The 22,628-nt window shown below is 38.3% G+C and overlaps 1 protein-coding gene across 3 annotated transcripts in view; it reads right to left on the bottom strand.

Annotated features, from left to right (window-relative positions):
• ddx60 (DEXD/H-box helicase 60) overlaps positions 1-22,628 on the bottom strand; it is a 160,585-nt gene that overhangs the window by 122,933 nt on the left and 15,024 nt on the right. The gene's annotated exons all lie outside the window — the stretch shown is intronic.

Here is a 22,628-nt window from a genome sequence, read left to right as displayed (position 1 = left end):
AGACAAAGCAAGAAATGGACAACGAATCATCACTAGAAGATGTTCCCATACTTCTGCACCTATTTCTCCACCCAGGCAATGAATCTTGGAAAATAAATATTTATATGATTTTATTAGAAGTTTATTGTAAATGTAATGTTAATGCCAATATTAAATACAAAAAAAACACAATGCTTCATCAATATAATATTATTATATTACATATGATTTATGCTGAAAATCCTAATGGACATTTATACAAATGCCAAAAGTAGCTGCCCACACTTGCCTATAGAAGGGGTAGGTGGATTAGTATGATGCACAGTTAAAAGATGTTCCATATGAATTTATGCACATTGCTAATGAGTCTAGAAATTAATTAATTTATATAGACTTTCTGCCAACATCTTTATGCTGTGCATAGACCAAACACCCAACCATGTAGCCTGAACATGGCAGCCATGCACTTGCGTTCACAAATGACACCTAACATGTCAGTATGGTTTAACTCATAGTATTGTGGAGACCTAAGAACTTTGCCACTCACACATACACTTACATACGTAAATATGCAGACAACATGCATTTTCTACTTTCCACACATGTGGGTGCAAAGTTTGGGGCAGTTTTCAAAAATATAATAAAAACTGCTAAATTTGAATTTTGGTACAGAATATGTTCTTTCCAAAAATATATCACTTGGGATCAACTTACTGTTAGGGCTGATGCATGCAATGTGTAGATTTTTCAGTAGCTAAAGTAACAGCTATGAACATTTAAATGCATTATTTTCAATTTGGGGTCTCTAAATGGCATGTACTTCAGTAATCCTTTGTATATTGGGTATCAAACTGTTCAAAAGACCCATGACATTGATATTCAGGATATTTTATCTTAAACCCTAATGACATGAGAAATAAGATACTGTAAATTGCCAGCTTTGAGGTGATTTTAAGAAACACACTAAAATATGCTAACAAAGCAATTTGGCACTTTGTGGGCAATCTATTTTGGGGACTTTTACCCTTCATAAGATACTAGCAATGTGTTGATAGCTGTTGAATTGACAGCCATGATGGCTCATATGCACTATTTTAATGTTGGGGTCTGTACATGACACAAACCTTTATTCATCCTATGTATAGTGAGTGTGTTTTACTTAAAAGATGCCTGGAATTTATATTTATGATTTTTTTATCTTGGTACCTAATGACTTTCAGTGAATTGCTTTGAGGCAATTTTCAGAAATGTCATAAAAAAGCTCATTTAGATAATTTAGCAAAGTTTTACCTAGTGTATCGCTAACTACAGTAGGCTGATTTCTGGTGTGATGCTCTAAGAAATTGGTATAGTAGTGCCATGGGTTAACTCTAAGGGGCTGATTTAACAACATGTGAGTTTAGAGCTTAATACATAAAAACTCACCCACGTTCTATTCATTCCTATTCCTGACTTGCACCAAGGGGCAGATTTATAAAAATGTTTGGAGCTTAGAGTTTAATTCATATAAGCTCACTGATGTTCTATTCATTCCTATGGGATTTTTAGAAGCACAAGAATAGTCATACACACTATCTGAATTGTAAAAATCAGGCTTTGAACAGCAGAAAATTGAGTTTCCTTTAGCATCAGATTATTCAGTCTTAGTAACTAACAAAAACAATGGTGAAACAATACATACCTCATCAAATATTACATACTTAATCCTTTTAGCCCATTCCTGCCGGTGTGGCGACAAGAGAAGAATCTCAAGACAATTAGGCACAGTTACCAATATCTGTAACAATAATATATTATTTAAGTAATTAAGTTAACTTTAATTTGTTGTGTTTATATAAAATTGAAAGTGATATATGGAAACATATTAAAAGATGCAGGTATTGCTATGGCAGATTGTGTGTATCAACTTCTTTGAGGTGAGTTGATGATAGTTGAGGACCTCAGGCTGGATGGCTGTTCACCTTTAAATTAACTTGATGTAGACAATGATATTTCGTGACAATTTGCAATTGACTCTAACAATATGATATAATTTATTTCTCAACCATAATTAGCATGCACTTACCTGAGAATTTAATGCATCCGTACGGTAATCCCTTGTGAAAACACCACACAGAGCCACTCCATTGGGCAAATTTTTGTTGAACTGATTGATTACAGTGGTTACCACCTGGTTTACAAGAGCCTGGGTAACAGAATTGTATATGGTTAAATTACAAATGTTACTCTTTATATCAATAAAAACAGTACCCAAAGCACTAAGAAATAGAAGCCAGATTCTTGTAAATCTCTGTTGCCAAAGTTGCAGGACCAAAAAAAAAAAAATAGAAGAAAAAAGGCCATAACGCTGTACCAGCTGCTTATAGTGTATTTATTTGCACAACATGCCTTTAACCTAGTTGCCCTTTGTCAAGTGTGTAAGCAGCTAGTTCTGCATTATGGACTTTTTCTTGTACAGGTATGGGATCCCTTATCCAGAAACCTATTATCCAGAAAGAGCTGAATTACAGGCAGTCTCCTGTAATCCGTTATAAACAAAATGTTCTAATGTTTAAAAATGATTTCCTTTTTCTCTGTAATAATAAATCAACATTTTTTCTTGGGTATATCTACCTATCTTGCCTAAAATTATTATACCAGAATAGGCCCTTTTTATAATTTGTGAATTTTCAAGTTGATTTAAAACATGTGAGCTAAAAAAAAAAAAAACACAGTGAAATTGAATTCAGCTCAGTTTCAACATGTATACCAACCTTTGAAAACCTCAAATTGAAAAATCACTTAGGACAACTCGCATTGACTTCATTGAGTTTTACATGGCGAATTTCGCATTTATGTTTTTTTTTATTTTTTTATTTTTTTGTGCTTAAAAATCTCCAAATCTCAAGTTTCTGAAACTGTAATTTAAGTATGTGAGTTTTAGCACCAAAAAACTTGAACTGCAGTAAAAAATTTAATTGGAACAGTGATAAACCCGCCCTTAAATGTATGGGCATATTAAAGTTCTCATCATGCTTTCTCCAGCATCAGAATGGATAAGGGTAAGGCTCCACAAGGTGTATAAGTGCAGGCTGACAAAAAATCTTCTAATTTTGCCTGCACTTGGAAGCACTGAATGCACCCTAATCCACCCTAGTGCTTCCAGGTGCAGGCAAAATTAGAAGTTTTTTTATGCGTATGGGCGGATTGTCAGTCTGAATTTATACGCAGGCTTACAATCTGCCTTTTGGGGCCTTAAGCTCCCCATACACCTTCAGATTTGCTCGCTTGGCAATGTCACCAAGCAAGCGGATCTTCTCCTGATATCCCCCACCTACAGGTGGGCGATATCAGGAGAATCCAGGCTAATTCGATTGTTTGGCCCTAGGGCCAAACAATGGAATTAGCCTGCAAACAATAGGCAAAGTCGGTTCGGGGACCGCATCAACGAGCCGATGCGGTCCCCGATCCGACTAGATTTTTTAACCTGCCAGATCAATATGTGCCCGATTTCAGGCCAGATATCGGTTGGGCAGGCCCATCGGTAGTGCCCATACACGGCCGATTAGCTGCCAAATCGGTCTAAGGGACCGTTATCGGCAGGTAGAATTGGCCCGTGTATGGGGACCTTTACTCTAACAGTTTAGTCGCAAAAACCATTATTTGTAAGGGCACAATATATTTCTATATACTTCCCTTTATCAAGTGAACATCAAAAATTGTGGTGCTTACCCTTAAGGGCAATGGCACATGGGAAGATTTGTTGTCTGTTTTAAAATTTGCTACAAAATGTGAAAGCAGGCATTTTCCTGCAATTGAGCCAAATCTCCACAAGTAATGTAATTTAAATAAAATAAAATTAGGCAAGAGCAAGGCATTTTTGGGGAGATTTGTCGCCCGTCATAGCAATTTTTAACACAAGTCTTTCTTGTGTCATTGCTCATTTACCCACAAGTCCTTTCACATTCCACTCTCCTGTGTGTGCTCAGGTAACCAAACACCTGAATTTACAAGTGTATAGTACTTTCTCTGCTAGGCTTATACATTGCAGTTTCAAGTTCTGGTGTAAATATACATCAACATTTAATGTGGATTAAAGCTGTTGCTTTATTGATTGATGAATTTACTTGTGTTACTTGTGTTCTGAGCACAAATCTCTGTGGCAACATTTTCCATTGCAGAATAGGGGGGCACAAACGAGTTAATAATTTGTCTGTTAAATAATATTTTAATACACAATGATCTTACTGCATTACAAGAGCGTTTAAAGGTACAAACTAATATTGGTGCATGATGGTCCTTCTTGGGACTTCAGATAGCCTAAAAATTAATTACATGTAACTTAAGAAAAGCAAAATATAAGCAAAAAATGAGTTTAAAGATAAATAATAAAAAAAAAGTAAATGATAATAAAATGAATTTTACCTTTGTTGGTGAAACATACACAACCACACCTTCATGGCCTTGGCTCAGAACTTTCTGCATGCAGTAGTACGAAGCGTAAGTCTTTCCTGAAGATGTAGGGGCAACTATCACCGCAGACTCATTATTGTCAACAACATCAAGAAGTTTACGCTGTCAGTAAATAGAAACCATAAATGCTGTCGGTATTAGCTAGGGAAAAATAACAGACTACCCATAAAATATCTACTTGAAACCACATTAATTATTGTGGTCTCCAATGAATGCAGTTACACTTGTGGCAGACCTTAACATTGGAACACATTTAACATCTTAGCAGGTGAGTGTCATATTTTATTATGGCATAACTTGAAAATTGGTAATAATTCTTATTTTTAGAATTACATATCTATTACATATTTGGTCCAATTTAGCTCATATGTTTGTAAGTGAGCCTTTATCTAGCCTATTAGCTATAGTAATACACATTTGAGATTTCTGTGTATAAGTAAACAAGGGCCCTCACTGGACACAGCATGTTCTCAGGCTAAGCTGTGATATTTTTTTTCCAATAAGGTACACGTTTCTGTTATTTGTTTTCTCTAGCAAAGGAATTAAGCCATAATGCACATTTCTTATTCAAGAAATTTTTTCTTTTTAATGTTTTAATCATATAAAAACAAAAAGAAATTACAGATAACACATATGTAAGAATGAAGCAAAAGGTACAGAAACCATAGCAGTAGCTGTAGTAATAGTAATGGAATGTTCTGTAATCCTTTTACATCTCACATTAGAAATAAAGACTTGTATTTAACCAAACAGACTGCCTAATTAGTTTGTTATATATAGAAAAGCTACTAAAGAAAAATGTATCATAATCTGGGATAGTACCAGGGTGGTGTTCCCTGAAACATTAAGAAAGGGTACTAAAAGGAAAAAATAACCATAGTGTGACCACCCATTTATACTCATATCTGCTCATATCTATGGTGAAAAAAACTCATGGGGCCCAAGATTTCTAAATATGCAGTCTATATTGAATATTAGAATGGTGCAGTATTTGGCGCAATATATATATACAGTATATATATATGTTATCTTTGCCCTCTTTAAGAAAAATGGTTTTTTGACATCTCATTGTTTTATAAGCCTCACTGAGTTGCAATATTATAATTTTTGTGGCAGTTTAAAGTTGGAAGTACAAATCTTGACGAAAATAGATAGCTACCCCTCTAGTTTTGGAGAATGCAAGTGATAAATAAAAGTTTGGGAAATAAGAAATTAAGTATTGAGGAGCATAAGTTATGGGAAAATGCATCCCTGAGAGGAAGAATAAATCTACTTAGAGCTTATGACAATAATTACATACTGATAATTTTTTGTGGAAAATGGACGTTCTGGGAGATTGATTTAAATTATACGGTCATGGTAACTCAATTTTCTGTTGAGGATTAAAACAATTTAGGACATATTACACAATATTACAGACATAACAGAAAATGTTCTCCCAACCACCACCTAGGTGGTGGTTGCTATGGTCGTGATAAATAGTTGCTAAAGTAATAGGTTCTGGCAACAAGAAAGTTTAGACAGGCAATGTCATGCTTAAGTCCAATGTAAACTTAACCTCTAGAGGAATGAAAGAACCCAGGAAATCCTGAAAGGGTAAGCGGGACATTGCATCACATTTTGGGGGGAAATAGTCATTTAACCATTAAAGATTCCAGGCCTTTGGGATCATTTATAGGAGAAGAAAAGTTACAATCACTGGGAGGTGCCAAAACATTAGCCCCCTCCCCCCCCCAGTGATTGTAATTGCTTACCTTAAAACCCCCAGCCAGCGCTGGATTTCAAATCCACCCGCCCCGAGGCCGCAAGTGCGCATGCGCAGCCATTTAAACTCTTATACGGAGCAGTGGCACCCTAGGCCCGGGCCTTTGTGGCCTTGCCACAAATCCGGGCCTGCCCCCGGCCAGTGCTCCTGTTAGGAGGAAACTGCACTGGCCGGGGTGTACGCGGTCGAGTGTTCCTCTTACTCCTTGGGTCTTCACGCATTCACAGTAGAGGAGAAAGAAGGAAGAAGAAAAGGAGGAGAAAGAAGGAGGAGAAAGAAGAAGGGGGAAAAGGAGGAGAAAGAATGAGGAGGAAAAGGTGGAGAACGAACGACCAACATTGTTATGGAACTGCAAATTTGCTGCTTTCTCCTCCTTCTCTAGTGATTTATAAGAAACTGAATTCAGAGCTTGAAATAATAAAATCAATTAGAATTCAGGACTAAGGTTGTCTAGGACATTTTCTTGTTTGGTTTGGGTGAAGTTTAACCTTCCCCCCCAGCCCATCCAATACCTGTATGGCTCTACCGTACAGGTAGAGAACGGGAAAGCTGTGTAGAGTACAGGACATGCAAGCACAGAAGCTCCTGCTCTCCCATCTGAGGTCTGCAGCTCACTGACAGCAGGGGGCCCAGCTAATCAAGTAAATGCAGCACAGCCAGGCCCCCCTAATTCCCCCATGGCATCCCTGGGAGCAGGGCTGGGTCAGCAGGGACCACCGGGTTTTTTCCTGCCGACCCAGTCCGCCACTAGCAGATGACTTTCAATGTAGATAATAGTAGGCTGAAGCACTGTTCTGGAGTAACAATATACTTTGGGCCAGATTCAATTCAGTGAGAAAAAGGTTTATGACTCGTAGACAAGATTCAATTTGAGATGCAATTCAATTCAGAAAAATATAATTAATTTACTCTATTGGAGTCTGTGGGGAAAAATTGGAACTGAATTAGGAGAAATGTTTTTCTCCTCGAGTTGAACCTTATCCATTAGTTTTCACGTGCTAAACCATGAGATAACTTTTTCTCACTGAACTGAATCTGGCCCTTTGTTTTTCTTTCTTAAATCCCTAAATTGTTAGTTTGATCACACCTTGAATATGTTCACTCTTCAATAACCTAAAAAAGAAGGATTAAGGGAATGTTTGGTATAAACTACAGGTAGGATACTTTTATTTGCTTCCCTTCACATGTCCATTAGCAGAAACCTGCCATGAAGTTCTCAGTTCTTCCTCTCTTTTCAGTTGTAATCTATGTGGTCTGAAAAAAGCATTCCAGGTCTTAGGGTAGTGGCACACAAGGAGATTATTTGACTGTGATAAATCTTCACTACCTCAAGCAAGTATACTCCTGCAAATGCTTTTCCACCAGCAATAATTTCAAAACATATGCGGCACTTCCTAGCCATGCAGGTACTTGACTGAGATAGATTATACCCCCTACAGAAAACTAAACATGACCAGTACTCCTGAGGAGTACAGATGCAACAAAGACAGAAATGGTAAATACATTAATATGTTAAAAAATACACATTGTTCCGGGTGTAGAGAAGCCATCAACTCTGCAACCTAATATATTGAAGAGCAGAAGACTGGATTGAACTGATATATAATATAATGCATGCCAAAAATTTTCATATGCAAATAAATATGTGATCCTTTACCTGCCCAGGTGTCCGGTATAAAGTGTTGTACTCTTGGATCAGGATCTGTCCTCTCCTCTCTTTCCAAGTATGGACTCATAAACTGCAATTGGAAACGAGCTGCTCCAACTCCAACCATGCACTCTGCCTTCTCCTTGTCCTCTCTGGCACTGGTTACCTGCAATTATAGTTCTTTCACTAAGGTATATGTCACTGGGAACTACTTCAGTCTTTATTTCAAAACGTAGGCATTAGATTTTGTGCCATGCAAAGTAACCCTGCAGTATAATCCATAAGGCATATCTCTACCACGTGCAAAAAAATGGACATCAAAAGTCTTTGGCTTGGCAATGTATTATCAGACTAGAATAGGGAGTCATACAATTTTTATACATGGAATTTATCTTACATTTATCTAATGTGCATTCACAAGTGGAAATAACTGCTAACCTTACTTCCTCACATCTTTTTCGCATTATTAATATGGTAGCATCATCAGTTGTGTTTAACCACTAGAAATTTTAGTGGGTTTTGTATCCAGAGAGAATGTTAAAGCTGACACAAGCTCTGCCATCACACACTTATAGATGAGCACAAATAGTGACAAAATATATTCAGTGCTTACAATGAACTATTGCTGTCCATTTAAGAGAAAATAAATGGCAGCTACTCCTAGCTTACAAATAGAATATATTGCTTCAAGGTTTGTGAATAAAAGATTATGTAGATCACTGTAATAGCATAAAAGTGTTGTTTCAGTTGAATATGTCTGCTAAAAAGGTGTGTGTAAAATTATAATAACTGAGATCAATTTAAGGTTAGGGTTCAGGCAGTTTTAGTTCTTTCCTATAGATCCAACCATACTTCTACATATAGGGGCTGATTTACTAACCCACGAATCCGACCCGAATTGGAAAAGTTCCGACTTGAAAACGAACATTTCGCGACTTTTTCGTATGTTTTGCGATTTTTTCGGATTCTGTACGAATTTTTCGTTACCAATACGATTTTTGCGTAAAAACGCGAGTTTTTCGTATCCATTACGAAAGTTGCGTAAAAAGTTGCGCATTTTTCGTAGCGTTAAAACTTACGCGAAAAGTTGCGCATTTTTCGCGTAAGTTTTAACGCTACGCAAAATGCGCAACTTTTTACGCAACTTTCGTAATGGATAGGAAAACTCGCGTTTTTACGCAAAAATCGTATTGGATCCGAAAAATTCGTAAAGAATCCGAAAAAATCGCAAAACATACGAAAAAATCGCAAAGTACCGATCATTACGAAAAAAACGCAATCGGACTCCATTCGACCCGTTCGTGGGTAAGTAAATCAGCCCCCTAGTCTATTTTGTTTACAATGCAGAAAAGGGATAAAAATGTCACATACTTTAGAGCAAGGCAATGTGCATGCCAAGTTCTCAAATCCCAGGTAAGTGAGACTTTTAGTTATTTTTTGTTGATCCTCTTTATTCAGCATGTCCTTGTATTTATTCTTAAGTGTTTGTATCTTCTTCATGATTTCCACAGCTATGTTTAGATCCTTATGCTCTTCTGAGAAGAAAAAGGAATGTTTTTTATTCTACTTCAAACATGTTCCACCTAGAGTTCATATGGAGCTAAAATAAATTATAGCTGATCAGCACCTACTCCACCTGTGCTTCAAGCCCCAAATGTATAAGAACTAGTCCAAAGTGTATTCTATGAACAAATGCAAAACTTTAAAACAATCATTATAGATGTCAACTGCGTGTGCAAAGTTTAATACGTACAATGCAGCTTTTTCCCATAATTCCAGAGTCATTGTGTCAGGGGGAGTTGAGTGTGATGCAATTCTTTGTACACCGCCTGCAGCTAGTACAGAATGCTGCCGCAAGATTGCTAACAAGCCAACCCCGCCATTGCCACATAACACCAATCCTTCGCTCACTACACTGGCTACCCATAAAATGGAGAATCCTTTTCAAAATTGGCATGCTGACATTCAAATCCCTACATGGCCTAGGCCCCGGATACCTGAAGGACTTGTTGCAACGACGTCACACCTCCCACAATCTTAGATCAAATGGATCCAATAATCTGACCACCCCCAGAGTTCAACTGAAAACCTTTGGATCCAGAGCTTTCTGTCATGCTGCCCCTACCCTGTGGAATGCCTTGCAAAACGGGATCAAGACAGCTCCAACCCTGGACACGTTAAAATCAAAACTGAAAAGCCACCTGTTTAGCCTGGCATTTATGGCCACATAACTTTTCCTCTGCACACATAGATATGTACTGAGATGAGACAAGCTTATGCGCTTTGGGTCCTACGGGAGAAAAGCGCTTTACAAATGTTTGTTGTTGTTGTTGTTGTTGTAAGCATGGTTGGCTTCACTTATGTGTCTGATTTTTTAGGGGCATCATTTGCAGGTGAATCTGCAAATGATGAAGGCCACTGTAGGAACCTTGGAGCTAGCGCAAGATTCAGGGGTGGTGGGAGCGAAATTGAGACAGGAGGTAGGTGGGACCAAGTGGTGCTTAGTGCAACTGCACATATTGAAATAAGTATCGTAATAAATAGAAATTCTCATACAACTACAGAGAAATTAACAGCCCTGCAACTTCCTGGGAAACTTAATGTTACTTCAAACACACTGCTCTCACACTGCTTTTCATTTCCTGTCCAACATATACCCGTCACAACCAAATTTATTCCTCTTACGATGTACACATACACTACAAAATTTACACACCCTAACAGGGTGGCCTATTTGTCTGACTTCAAATTTGTGAATGTGCTTTTATTTATTTAAAAACTTAAATCTCAAAAAAGCATGAGATCATTCAGTCATCATTTTCATCGAGTCTACCAATTTTCACAAAAAATCAAAAAACTCGAACTAAAAAAATTGCTTACATTTTGTCTAGGAAAATTTCTATTGTCATCTACGAAATCAAACTTGTTTTAGGGCAAAAGAAGTCAAAAACGTTTGAATTTGACAGTTAATAAAGTTATTATATTATACACCAGAGTGTATAATAGTAACCAACCTAGAACTGCCCCCCCTGCAATTAATTGGAGGTTTTAATATGGGGAGATTAGGGATTAGAGACCTTTTTAAGTGGTGTGCAACTGATATGTAAATATTAGGATACACTAAGGGGCACATTTACTAACCCACGAACGGGACAAATGCGTCCGATTGCGTTTTTTTCGTAATGATCGGTAATTTTGCGATTTTTTCGTATCTTTTGCGATTTTTTCGGCGTCTTTACGATTTTTGCGTAAAAACGCGAGTTTTTCGTAGCCATTACGAAAGTTGCGCAAAGTCGCGATTTTTTCGTAGCGTTAAAACTTGCGCCTTTTAAGTGTTAACGCTACGAAAAAATCGCGACTTTGTGCAACTTTCGTAATGGCTACGAAAAACTCGCGTTTTTACGCAAAAATCGTAAAGACGCCGAAAAAATCGCAAAAAATACGAAAAAATCGCAAAATTACCGAAAAAGTCGCAAAATGTTAGTTTCCAATCGGAATTTTTCCAATTCGGAATCGAAATCGTGTCTTAGTAAATCAGCCCCTTAGAAAGAATAACACTTACTGTTTGTGCAGCAGTGCTCGACCCACACCTGAAGGGAAATTCTTAATCCTGAGAGTTCTGCAAGAAGCTTCACTGAGCGGGTTTGAGTATTCTTGATGAAATTTTCCAGTTTTTTTAAGCCAGTGAAAAAATTTGCTTTCATTTCTTTTTCAATTGAAGATGCCACTGATTTCCACTGTTCAACTTCCTTAGTTTCTTCTTTGGCATTCATTCTTTTCTGGTTTTCCTCTATGATTAGATCTTTTTTGGACTTCTACAACCACAATAGTGACAAAAAAGGTAAAATGACATTTAACAGATGTGCGTTTATGTTGTATTATAAGGACAGTGACACACGGGGAGATTAGTCGCTGCATGACAAATCTTCGTTGTCGTGGGCGAGTAATCTCCCTGTAATGCCATCCCACCGGCTAGAATGTAAATCGCCAGTGGGATGGCATACGCGGCGCAGCAATTTGCCTAAGCCCGCAACAACAGAGATTTGTTATGGCACGACTAATCTCCCCATGTACCCCTGCCATAAGAGAAAACATTAGTAACATTTTTTGCTTGAACCCTGTTACTAGCTCACATTCTTCCTTTTACACATACACTGGGGCATATTTATTATAGTATGTAAGTAACCAATCAATTAGCATATAAATCAAATGGTCACCTGCAAGTTAGAAAACAAAAGCAAAGAGTATGAGTAACATTACCGGTTATGCTGGCTTACACGCTATAATAAATATTCACCTTGGTAGAAACTGTGATGTATGACTACTGAAGCCTAACTCGAGAGAACTGTATTAAGCAGACCAAGAAAATGTTTTAACTGTAGTTGTTTTCCGCAAAGGATTTTGCTAACCAAATAAAATTAGGATATACAAAAAAGTTAATTTAATTAAAAACGCATTTGGCCCACCATAGGTTTTTGTCAGGGGCACAGGTTTATAAAAAGAGAAAACAGGTGGCACAGATTCACAGTTTAAAACATGGCTCAGTGAACTCAATACTAGGGGATGTTAGGAAAGTAAGTCTGCATCTTCTACGGAAGTTAGCATAAGGCTTTCAAGTAGTCTGCAATATCTCCAGAGCATGGAACTCAGCATTACTGTATTTCCATAGATTTATTTAAGAGGTCCAGGGCCGGATTTCTTTCTGAGGCGCCCCAAGGCCGCCCCTGTAGGTGTCCCCCTCTGCGCATGCGCGAACGCGCCCCCAGTGCGCATGCGCGAACGCGGCCTCTCCCCAGTGCGCATGCGCAAACGCTCCTTTAAACTCCCATACGGAGCAGTGGGGAGAGGTCCCGACTGCTCCATATGGGAGCCAAATTGAAAAATTTTCTTGCGGCGGGGCAGCATGCCGCCCCTAAACTTCTGCCGCCCTAGGCCCGGGCCTTTGTGGCCTCTCCACAAATCCGGGCCTGAAGAGGTCGTAATGGCCATGCAGTATTTAAGTAAAAAATACTTGTACTTAAGACTGAAGGGGTCCTTTATGACAAGAAGGCAAGGTGCAAATAGCAAAAAACAAGTCCAATCAGGCATGTTTTTGTATTTTGCACTCTGCCTTGCAGGGGAAGGGCACTTGATTTAATGATCATTAAAATCAATTTCATTTTAAAGAAACTAGCTCAAATATTACAGATGGAGCAATCTTTTTGACAGCGCACAGCTCAAAATGTGCTGCACATTGAACGGTGGAGGATAGTTATTAACATATAACTGAACTTGAAAGCATCAGCAGTGATAAGCAAGCTGGGAAATCTGTGTGGTCACAACACCATTTAACTGCACTGCCAGATTCCTCCTGTCAGTCAAGTATTTAACTTCCACCTTACAAGCCCTGATTGACAAGCCCCAAGGGAACATAAGAGTGTGTCAAGTCCAACGCATTCTTAAAGTATGTTGGAGACGCTCACTTATGACCGGTATGTGTATATAAAGGGACACATAAATCCCCCAGTGTCCAACCCAGGTGAGGTAGGAGATAAAAGTATACAAATAGGCTATATGTAAAGTACAACGTATAAAATATAAGTCCAATATGCCATCTTATAAAATTACATGGTATGACAGTGCTGACTATCTAAGCCCCCACATGCACTTTGCTATTTGCACAGCTGCAACCACAGAGTACACAGAAAATTTTCAAAGAGATATCATTTAGTTGTGAGATAAGGTATGCCATCATCTATAAAAGGCTGAGACTTTCAGAGTCTCACCTGAAGCTGTTTGTGACACACTTAGTTATTGTTCTGTGTTGCTGAAAGCTTCCACAAGACTCTGTATTTGATTAATGAATAAAGCATCAGTTATGCTGAGAACCTTCTTTCAGAGTCTTGTTATAAGGTTCTCGTCAGTTAAAATTACCAAAAAGGAAAATGGTCTAAAGGACATATAGGCACATTTTCATGAAGAAAACAATTCTGCAAACACCTGAGAAGTGTCGCTATGCCTTAATTAAGAAAATTAGTTTGAAAGACAGATAGCTCTAAGGTTAATGGCACACTGGGCTGGGAATAAATGCCTAATAGATTGTCTAGTCACACACTAGTCATACATTAGACATAACTGTTTATCAAAATATAGCTCAGACCCCTTTACGTGAGACAGATTGCTTAGACAGAGGGATACTGAAAAGTAACTTGATCATTTTAGAAATGGTACAGTATTCTTAAAACCAGATAGATAAACTGTTCTGTAATACATTTTAGCCACTGTAACAATTTAAAAGAACTCTATTTACTATGTACTTACCTGTGATTGCTTTTTCTTTATAATAACCGTTTCTCTCTCTCCCTTCTTTTCAGACTCATTTTTTTGTAATACGATTGTCTTGGAAAATGAAGTGACTAATGATTGCCCGCTAAAATGATGAAATCTCATCAGCTTTTGGTATTGTTTGAGGGCATACTTGTCTTTCCGTGCTAAGAAGCCAAAAAGAATATTTAGCCATTTTTCTGCTTGCATATTCACATTGTATACTCATGGTCCTCTGCGCTTTCTTCCAGTTATTTAATTTTACCTCATCCTAAAACAAATATTAGTTTGGCTTATGCTTTCTAATTATCTTACCCCCCACATCAAATGGATCCATCCAAAGGTGTCAAATGCCAATGCATAGGAAGATATTGGGTGCCTGCTTAGGGTAAGGTACCAATAACTTAATTTCTTTACCTTGCTCCAGATTATTTATGTGATACAAGGAGCAAGTACAACTAACACTGTGTATGTAATTTTTTGGCCTGTAGGACTCTAGCACCTGCTTTTACTAGTTAATAGATAAGTACTTTGTCCATAAACTGTAATTATTTTTTTACTGTATAAAAATATTTCCTTGTCTGCAACAGTCTTATTTTTGATTATAAAAGTTCTGATCATATAGGCTGGACACCCTCCAGTATCTGGAGTACTCTAAAGTAGTGAAACCACTAAAGTCTGGACAGCATTAGTTTTAGTGCTTTTGAATAGCGATGAGCAAATCTCTCCTGTTTCATTCGCCAAGAAAACTCCATTAAAGTCTATGGGAAAAAACTTGAACTAAATTAGGAGAATTTGTTTTTCTCCTGGAATTGAATTTTGTCTGGCCCTTTAACAGGTCTTTTACAATTATCTTTTATGAACATGTTGTTGTAAAATGTAAGTTGTAGTCTTGGAGGAGAGTTGTATTTCTCTCCCTCAGTTTTATGCAGTTTAAGTGCCTTCCACCCCAGCTTTGGTATGCAGCGATAGGTATGGCATCCTCCTGTCAGTACACACAGTTTTCAGCTCAAAAATGCAAAAGCATGTGGTTTTGCACCCACATCTGCCCCTGTGCGTATACTGCATATTTCTCCCCTGGTGTATTTATGTCAGTGGAGAAAATGCCTTGTGTGATGCTAACCTTAGTGCACATTCCCTAACATAACTTGGTTTTGTATCTGTACCTTCATCACTTTTTGTTCTGTCAAAGTCATCACTTAGTGGACGTCCAGAATGCCAGTGTGTAAGTTCATCAAACGGTCTCCCTCGGGTGACTGGGGTTACTTTTTCATCAGTTCTAAGCAACATATAGATTTATAAGTTGTATGGAGTAATATGATTTTAAAACTATAAACCAAATGTTTAAATTATGTTCTTACACTGACTTATATTTGATAAGCGAACATTGTACCATGATATTGTAAGTGCAGCGATTATTATTTGAATAAATTATCAGTACAATTTCACACAATGGGATTGTGTCTCTTTGCTCTTCTTCGTTTCTATATATTTCCTCTAAAGGTGTCGTGTAAAGTCTGTTTCAGTGGGGGGGTGCTGAAATGTTAAGCACACCTCCCCCCACCCCATGTTCAGAAAGAACTGCCCCAGCCTGTAAAAAAAACTGTCTGAGCCCTGCGCCACCATTTTACCTTTTTACCGGTGTCCCAGACATTAATTATTTCTGTTCATTGCATGGGCAGTAGAGTATGCCCAAAATTTTATCTTACTGCACATGTGTAGAATGCCAAGGTAACCAAGAGCTGATGTAAAGAGATGATGGTGAGGCGCTCAGACAGTTTTTTGTACAGGCTGGTGTGGTTCTCTCCTAACAGGAGCACCAGCCTGGGGAAAAAACTTTCTCTATTTCACTGGTGGCGCATATAATTTTGACACCCCCCAGTAAAATAGACTTAACAAGTAACAAATATGTATCACCTATTTCAAAGCAAACATCTGATTGGTTGTTATGGATTTTAGACCCAGTGCAAATGTTGCCAATTTGATTTTATCGTTTATCATTTATCTATATTGTTACAGACAGATTCAGGTACCTGCTTAACAGTGGGAGCTCATCTAGAATGTCCCCAACATAGTCTTCAACAATGTCAGATTTTGCTTGTAGGAGGCCAATAGTTGGTATGTTCTCCTCTCTCACTTAAAATTAAGAAAAACTTTGAATGTAAGCAAAATTTACATATCTTTAAAAGCCAATTAAACCTTGTCAGTTGAGTATGCATGTTGCATCTAAAAAACGAGATAAACTGCGAATGCCATAAGACGCAACTCTGAGTGGTCATGAGTACAACCAGGCAGAATCTAATAGATGTTGCATTTAGGTGCGCTAAAACCTGCGTCTCAAATGTATCTCAAACACACAAAAATACACCCATGTGTATATGTATAGCAACCCTAAAAATTCTGTGTTGCCAATCAGGCAGTTTTCCTTAGGTTTGGACACATAAAGGTGTTCTAAGTCCCCTGAGTGTAAACCAGTTCCCTTCCCAGGTTAAAAATAAGCTTCCCCTATAGTTCGAGAAATGTCCAGTAGGTGGCAATGTACTCCAAAATAAAAGGGCTAGCACACGTGCTCAAGGTGTTTTCCTGGGACCTCACCTCAATGGGAGGTGGCTACAGGTCTGTGTGCTAGCTGATTCAAGTTAAAGGAAGTTAGACATAGCAATAGTTGCTTCAGGAGAGAAAGGCAGGTTTAGGTAAAGGTAGTCAAGCAGTTTTTCGCTCCATTAAGGAGGTTAGAGGAGTTAGAACCCTGCGGTGACTTGATGGCTAGTTTAGGGACACGAGTGGGTGAGCTCAGGAGCAGTATAGTGTGCCAGGGAGCAAGATACCACCATGGGATCGCCTATCCTGGGGATAAAGTCACTAGATGTGTGCGTATGACCTCTTGGAAGGTGTGTTTTTTATTGCTGGATGTATATCCTGAGATCTTGTGCTTTACTACTGACAGTATCAGAACATCAGCTGCCTGCAAATCAATAAAGAAGTTCTTGTTTGGTTTGCATGAAACATCCAGTGTCCTGGTCATTCACTCTACGTGAGCATTTCCCAGCAGCATTTACTTGGCCTGTCCAGGGGCCTACATAATCTGTATACAGCACAAATAACCACACACATTCATAACTCTTAAAGCCAACACTCACAGGTTTGCTATATATGTTTGTAGGGGATCAGAGAACACTTTCCCCTGTTTCTCTGTCTGTGACATCATCCAGCCCGGCTACAGACTGGGGAGAAACCCGATTGGCTGGATGCCCCAGTGCACTGTTGGAGGCGTGCCCAGGTTTGGAGCCAAAAATCAGGGACGGGCCCAGCAGTTTATAAAGGGAGCCCCTGTTATTTTGCCAGCTTTTGGAAGAGAGATCCAGAGTGAGTAGCCAGTGCCAATTGTTGTGTATTCAGACTGCAAAGAGAGAAGTCTGCTGGGCTACTGGTGATTACAGAGTCCTCTGTGGAATCTCCGTGTGTCCCCTGGTGAGGACAGGTATTGCTTGATTGCCTGCTATGTGGGAACAGCCACCTTTCCAAAGAGGAAGGTACTCTGGGGTTGGTAGCGCTACCTTGGGGGGACTTAAGAGCTCTTGGGGAAGAGGCTGAACCGAATAAAAAGGGTTGTGGTCTATCCATATCCAAGTTGGAACTGGGCATCTAAAGAAACTGTGCTAGGTGTGAATAGACTGCACGGGTTCCTCAGGGCAGGAAAATCGGTTATCCATAAAGTTGTTTTACATTCTATTTCAACAGATATATAAAGTTATCCTTGCTGCAAAGTGTATGCTAATTATTTTTCCTAGTGGATACCCCCTTGAGGTGTGCTCCTCAGTGTCCAATAGGTGGAGGCACTGCGCTAAAATCCCAGTTCCCAGTATCTTTCACATTTGCAAAGAGAACTAAAAATCTCCTGTTTATGCAAGTATACAGCCCAAATAAGTGAATGTGCCAAAAAAGGGTTACATGTTTTTTATACAATATATTGTGATAATGTGGGTGGAAAACACACCTGACTGTCCTGAGAAAATGAGCTTCTCTAACAAGCTGGGGCAATAAATTATCGTAGACCTAAAAATGTCTTAACCGCTCTGTAATTTCTCCTGTCTTCGAGTCCAATGCAGTTCATAAATTTTCGGAGTGAAGTACTGCAAGTTCGCATATACAAATATACAGAAGATACAGAAAATAAATATGCCCTGCTATGCAAGTAATTTCATTTAAATAGGGTTTTTTGTGTAAAATATTCTGCTGATTAATAGACAATTATCCAATTTCATGTACCTGTTATAGAGGAAGCCTTTGAAAGGAAAGGGCGTGATGTTGTTCTGATTTCATAAGATTGTATTTGTTCACTATGTGGATTTATTTCCAAAATGGAGTTCCAGAGAAATGAGTACTTCTCTTCAATGGCCTTCCCCAATATCAACTTGGAGCCTAGAGGTAAATATTTAATAGTAATCAGGAAATGGATGTTTTGTTACTGATAATTTCATCTGATTGGCAATTTCTCACATAAGAGGTTTTAGATATTAGGGCACATGTACATCCACAAGTACAGTGAGTAAAGTACAATTTTTGCCATGGTTTTTTCCTAAAATGCAGCATTTGTAACCATAATTCCAGCATCATCAAGGTCTCACAGACGATACGCGCTTGGTGCAATTTCGCTGCACCTCCTGCACTTGTGTCCAATTTGCCAAAATGAACGCAACTTTGCATGTGTTTCCCTGCACACTGGGTACAATTGTGCTGAATATTTGTGCAGTCTGCCTGGCATTATTTCTGGACTTTGCTGATGCTCAAAGTGGGAGTGATGTGTGCACCCTGTTCTTCTGGAGCAACTGAACTGTGGTATCTGACACAAGGCAGTGAGGTAACCCTGAAGTTACCACCTGGTCTGGAGGTGGCGGCAGCTACAGGTTTCCCCTGTGTCAAGTGCAGTGCTCAATTCAGAATGAAAGGCAGCAAAGACACACAAGGAGCACATTTTAATATACCGTAAGTGCCTTTAATGAAAGGTAGTTTAATTCGAAACTGTGGGAAATTATGGGGACCACAACTGCACTTGTGGACACACATAAGCCCAGTTGTCAGGACATGCCTCCTGCGCAGGATGCTGGCAGTGGTGCAGAAGGATTATATAAGCATCAATCCAAGTGCTTATTGGTGACATCAGTACCGCATTAGCTAGAAACTTGAGATATTTCCCACTGATACTAATGCCCCCACTCAACCACCTAAACTTATTTTCTGACCTGTATCCTGTGTTTTCCCTCCCATGACTTATGATTGGTATATTTGTCTTAAAATTTGTTAAACTCACAGGAACTTGGTAAAGGCTTTTAGCCTGTACTGGCCCTTCATTAATTAAAAAAGTAGTTTTTGTGCTTATTTGAATTCTGTAAAGCAAAAATGCATAGTAGGGTTATAATAATCACTGCAGAATATGTCTTTATAGTAATCCATTGCACCCTTAATGTATAAAATTATTTACTGTTCTGGCTCTGCTCATGATAAGGCATCAGGTTGTTGTTTCTACAATATATAATTTTGGGAGAAATAAGAAACAGCTCACAAGGGTATTCTGCCTGTCAGCTTCTTCTAGAAGCAACCCCACCAATGAAACTGAAACCTTTACTGGATGTTGGATGAACCTAATAGAGGGTGATGGTCTGGATAAACATTGTCATACCTGCATTGTTCTCTTTTTCATAGTAATATGCAATATTTTTTAACAGCAAACCATCACTTAAGTCAGGAATATTTGTCCAATTAATCTTCCAGTCTGAGACATTTGAAAACTTCTTCACAAGGATCAGACCAATGTTCTCAGATATATTCCGCTTCAAAACAGAATGAAAATATAAAATCATGCATAAATTCATGTATATTATTATCATAATAACATCACATGCTGTACTTATCTGAGGAACTTTTTTTTTGTCTTTCTACATGCATTATCTTTATCACTTTATACATTTATCTGAACTGATGGGTAAAGTCATCTTCTAAATCTGTAAAGCTGTCTATGACAATTGTAAAGTTCTATTCTAACTTTTTGACAATCAGCAAAACTGAGCTGAACATTTGATTATACTGTATAAAGCATAGTCTTTATTATCAAATATGTAACAAAAATAAAAAGGGCTTAAATCTGCCCCAGTCCCAAAACCAGCAATACAGGTCACAGGTTAAAAATTATAGTCTTGGGTAGAACACAATACAGGCCACAAATTAGGCACATCCAACAACATTAAAACCATTTTACTGCGTACTCCAGTTATACATTGTTGTATGTGTCCCATTCTGTTAAATTATTACTATTACTGTCATGTTTCTAAACTAAGTTACAAATTCCCACTCTGTACACATCAGCAGCAAAAATTAAATGAATGACCATGAACACACAACATATATTGAAAGAATCACTTACCCAATCTAAACATGCTAATACTGGGCTGTTCCAATCTGCATGGATGTTCCTAGATTTCATTCTTTGGGAAAGGGGCAAAACCAGCAATATGGCCACACTCAGACAGTACATTCTGCATAGGTCAGCCACTTCTTCCAAGGTCAGGTCACTGTCATCCTTCAGAAAAGAAAAGGTAAAACAGTTTACAATGTGTCCTTTTACTCCCTGAATTTCTTTCTGCCCCATGTTGTGCCGAAGGAAATGTTTTATAGGCAGTACAAATCAATCTTTTTTCAATAGACAGGTACTGCTAGCCAGATTTTTTTTAAATAAGCAAGCTTGCATTTTACTAACATAATATAAGTTGATCTTACTGTATTACTTATACTGTAATTAGGTCTACTGTGTCAAATTTTACATAGACTAAAGGATAACAATGAGTGGACTTCACCTACTTTTGGTTTGTTTTAACAACTAACTCATCAAACAAACTTTGAAGGGAAGGGATGAGAAAATTGTTTTGATTTTTTAAAAGTGTTGTAATAAATAATTTTTACCAAATTAGCCATGGAGGTGACTGTTTGATAGGTAGAACTGGCTTTCATAATCTTTTTCACTTGTAATTAAAACAGCAATACTTTAAACTCTTTTTCTAAGACTATTTGTCAGCAAATTATTTTAAAACACTTCTCAAAACTTGCCCAGTCATTTGACTGTGATCTCTTCTTGTCTGTAACTGTAAAATTAGGTTTAACTGTAATCAGCAAGGAGAGCAGTACAGCTGCTACCTATGCTGCCTTTCCCTGTACTAGCTTAAAGGGGGTACACAGAGACAGGTATGTGACACTAAACTTTGTATGTGGTTCTGCCAGATCACAAACTAAAATACAAAAACAATTACGCATTGCATAATAAAACAAAACTAAAAAGCGCACCTGTGAGGCCTGAAATTCTCCATGTGTTGTGCTTGTTGCTTTTTCACCATACATTATCAGCACTGCAGAGCAGGACAGAATACACATTATGCTTCTTATGTCTGCAAGCTCATGTCCTTTGTTGAAAAGAAATGTTATACTCTTTTTGATCTGTAAAAAAAAATACATAAATAATGAATTTGAGAATATGGGATAGTAATACATGTACATCTACTAAGGGAATATATTAGTACATGCAGATTCATGCCATTAAAGAAGAAGGAAAGGCAAAGTCACTTGGGGGTGCCAAAATGTTAGGCACCCCCAAGTGACTTAAATCGCCTACCTTTTACCCCGGGCTGGTGCCCCTGTTCAGAGAGAACAGCACCAGCCCGGGGTACCTGCAGCGCTTTTCACAGCTTTTCACTCTACTGCGCATGCGCCTGTCGTTTAGTTCTTGCAAAACAAAGGCAGAAGGAGGAAGCGCTCCACTACAGGTACCCCGGGCTGGTGCTATAAGGTCTTCAAAAAAAGTAACTGTACCTCTTTTGTGGTGTTCAATTTCTGTACACGCTCTTGATACAGCTTTGCAAATGGATCAACCAGTGCTTGAAAAATGTTCTTTTGATTCTAGTTTAAAAAAAAAAATAATAATGACCTCTTAATCTGTCACGAAGGTAGTTCTATTGTACCATAGTTTATTTTATGTTTTGTTCATAGTTATTTGCAGTTTACCTTTATTGCACGGTTACGATAACGGGTAGCATTGATGTGGTATCCATACACTCGGAGCTGGTCAAACTCTTGTCCTGACGTCAGTACGAGGTCTATTTTTTTCCCCAGGGCACTTAGCATAAGCATACTGAAGAAATATGTTTGAGACAGGGTAACACCTTCATCACAAACCATTAGAAAGTAGGGATGGTGATCAATCAGAAATGTGTTCCACTCAGCAGACAAAAAGTTGGAAAAGGTGTATATGACTGTGTCTGTGTTGTGTTCCAAGTGCAGTTTCAGTTGGGTCCGTAGAGAGATGAGGTCAGCTCTGTCATGGTAGAAAAACTTCATATCCTGCAAATACATTACATGCAATATAGTTTTACTTCTTGAAATAACAATAAAAATTATAGATTTAAAACATTTATCTATTACAGTGCTGTCCAACTT

The sequence above is a fragment of the Xenopus tropicalis genome, chromosome 1 (assembly GCF_000004195.4).
Source record: "Xenopus tropicalis strain Nigerian chromosome 1, UCB_Xtro_10.0, whole genome shotgun sequence".
Taxonomy (NCBI): Eukaryota; Metazoa; Chordata; class Amphibia; order Anura; family Pipidae; genus Xenopus; species Xenopus tropicalis.
The sequence above is the reverse complement of the archived record's forward strand: the minus strand, read 5'-3'. Positions and strand labels throughout refer to the sequence as shown.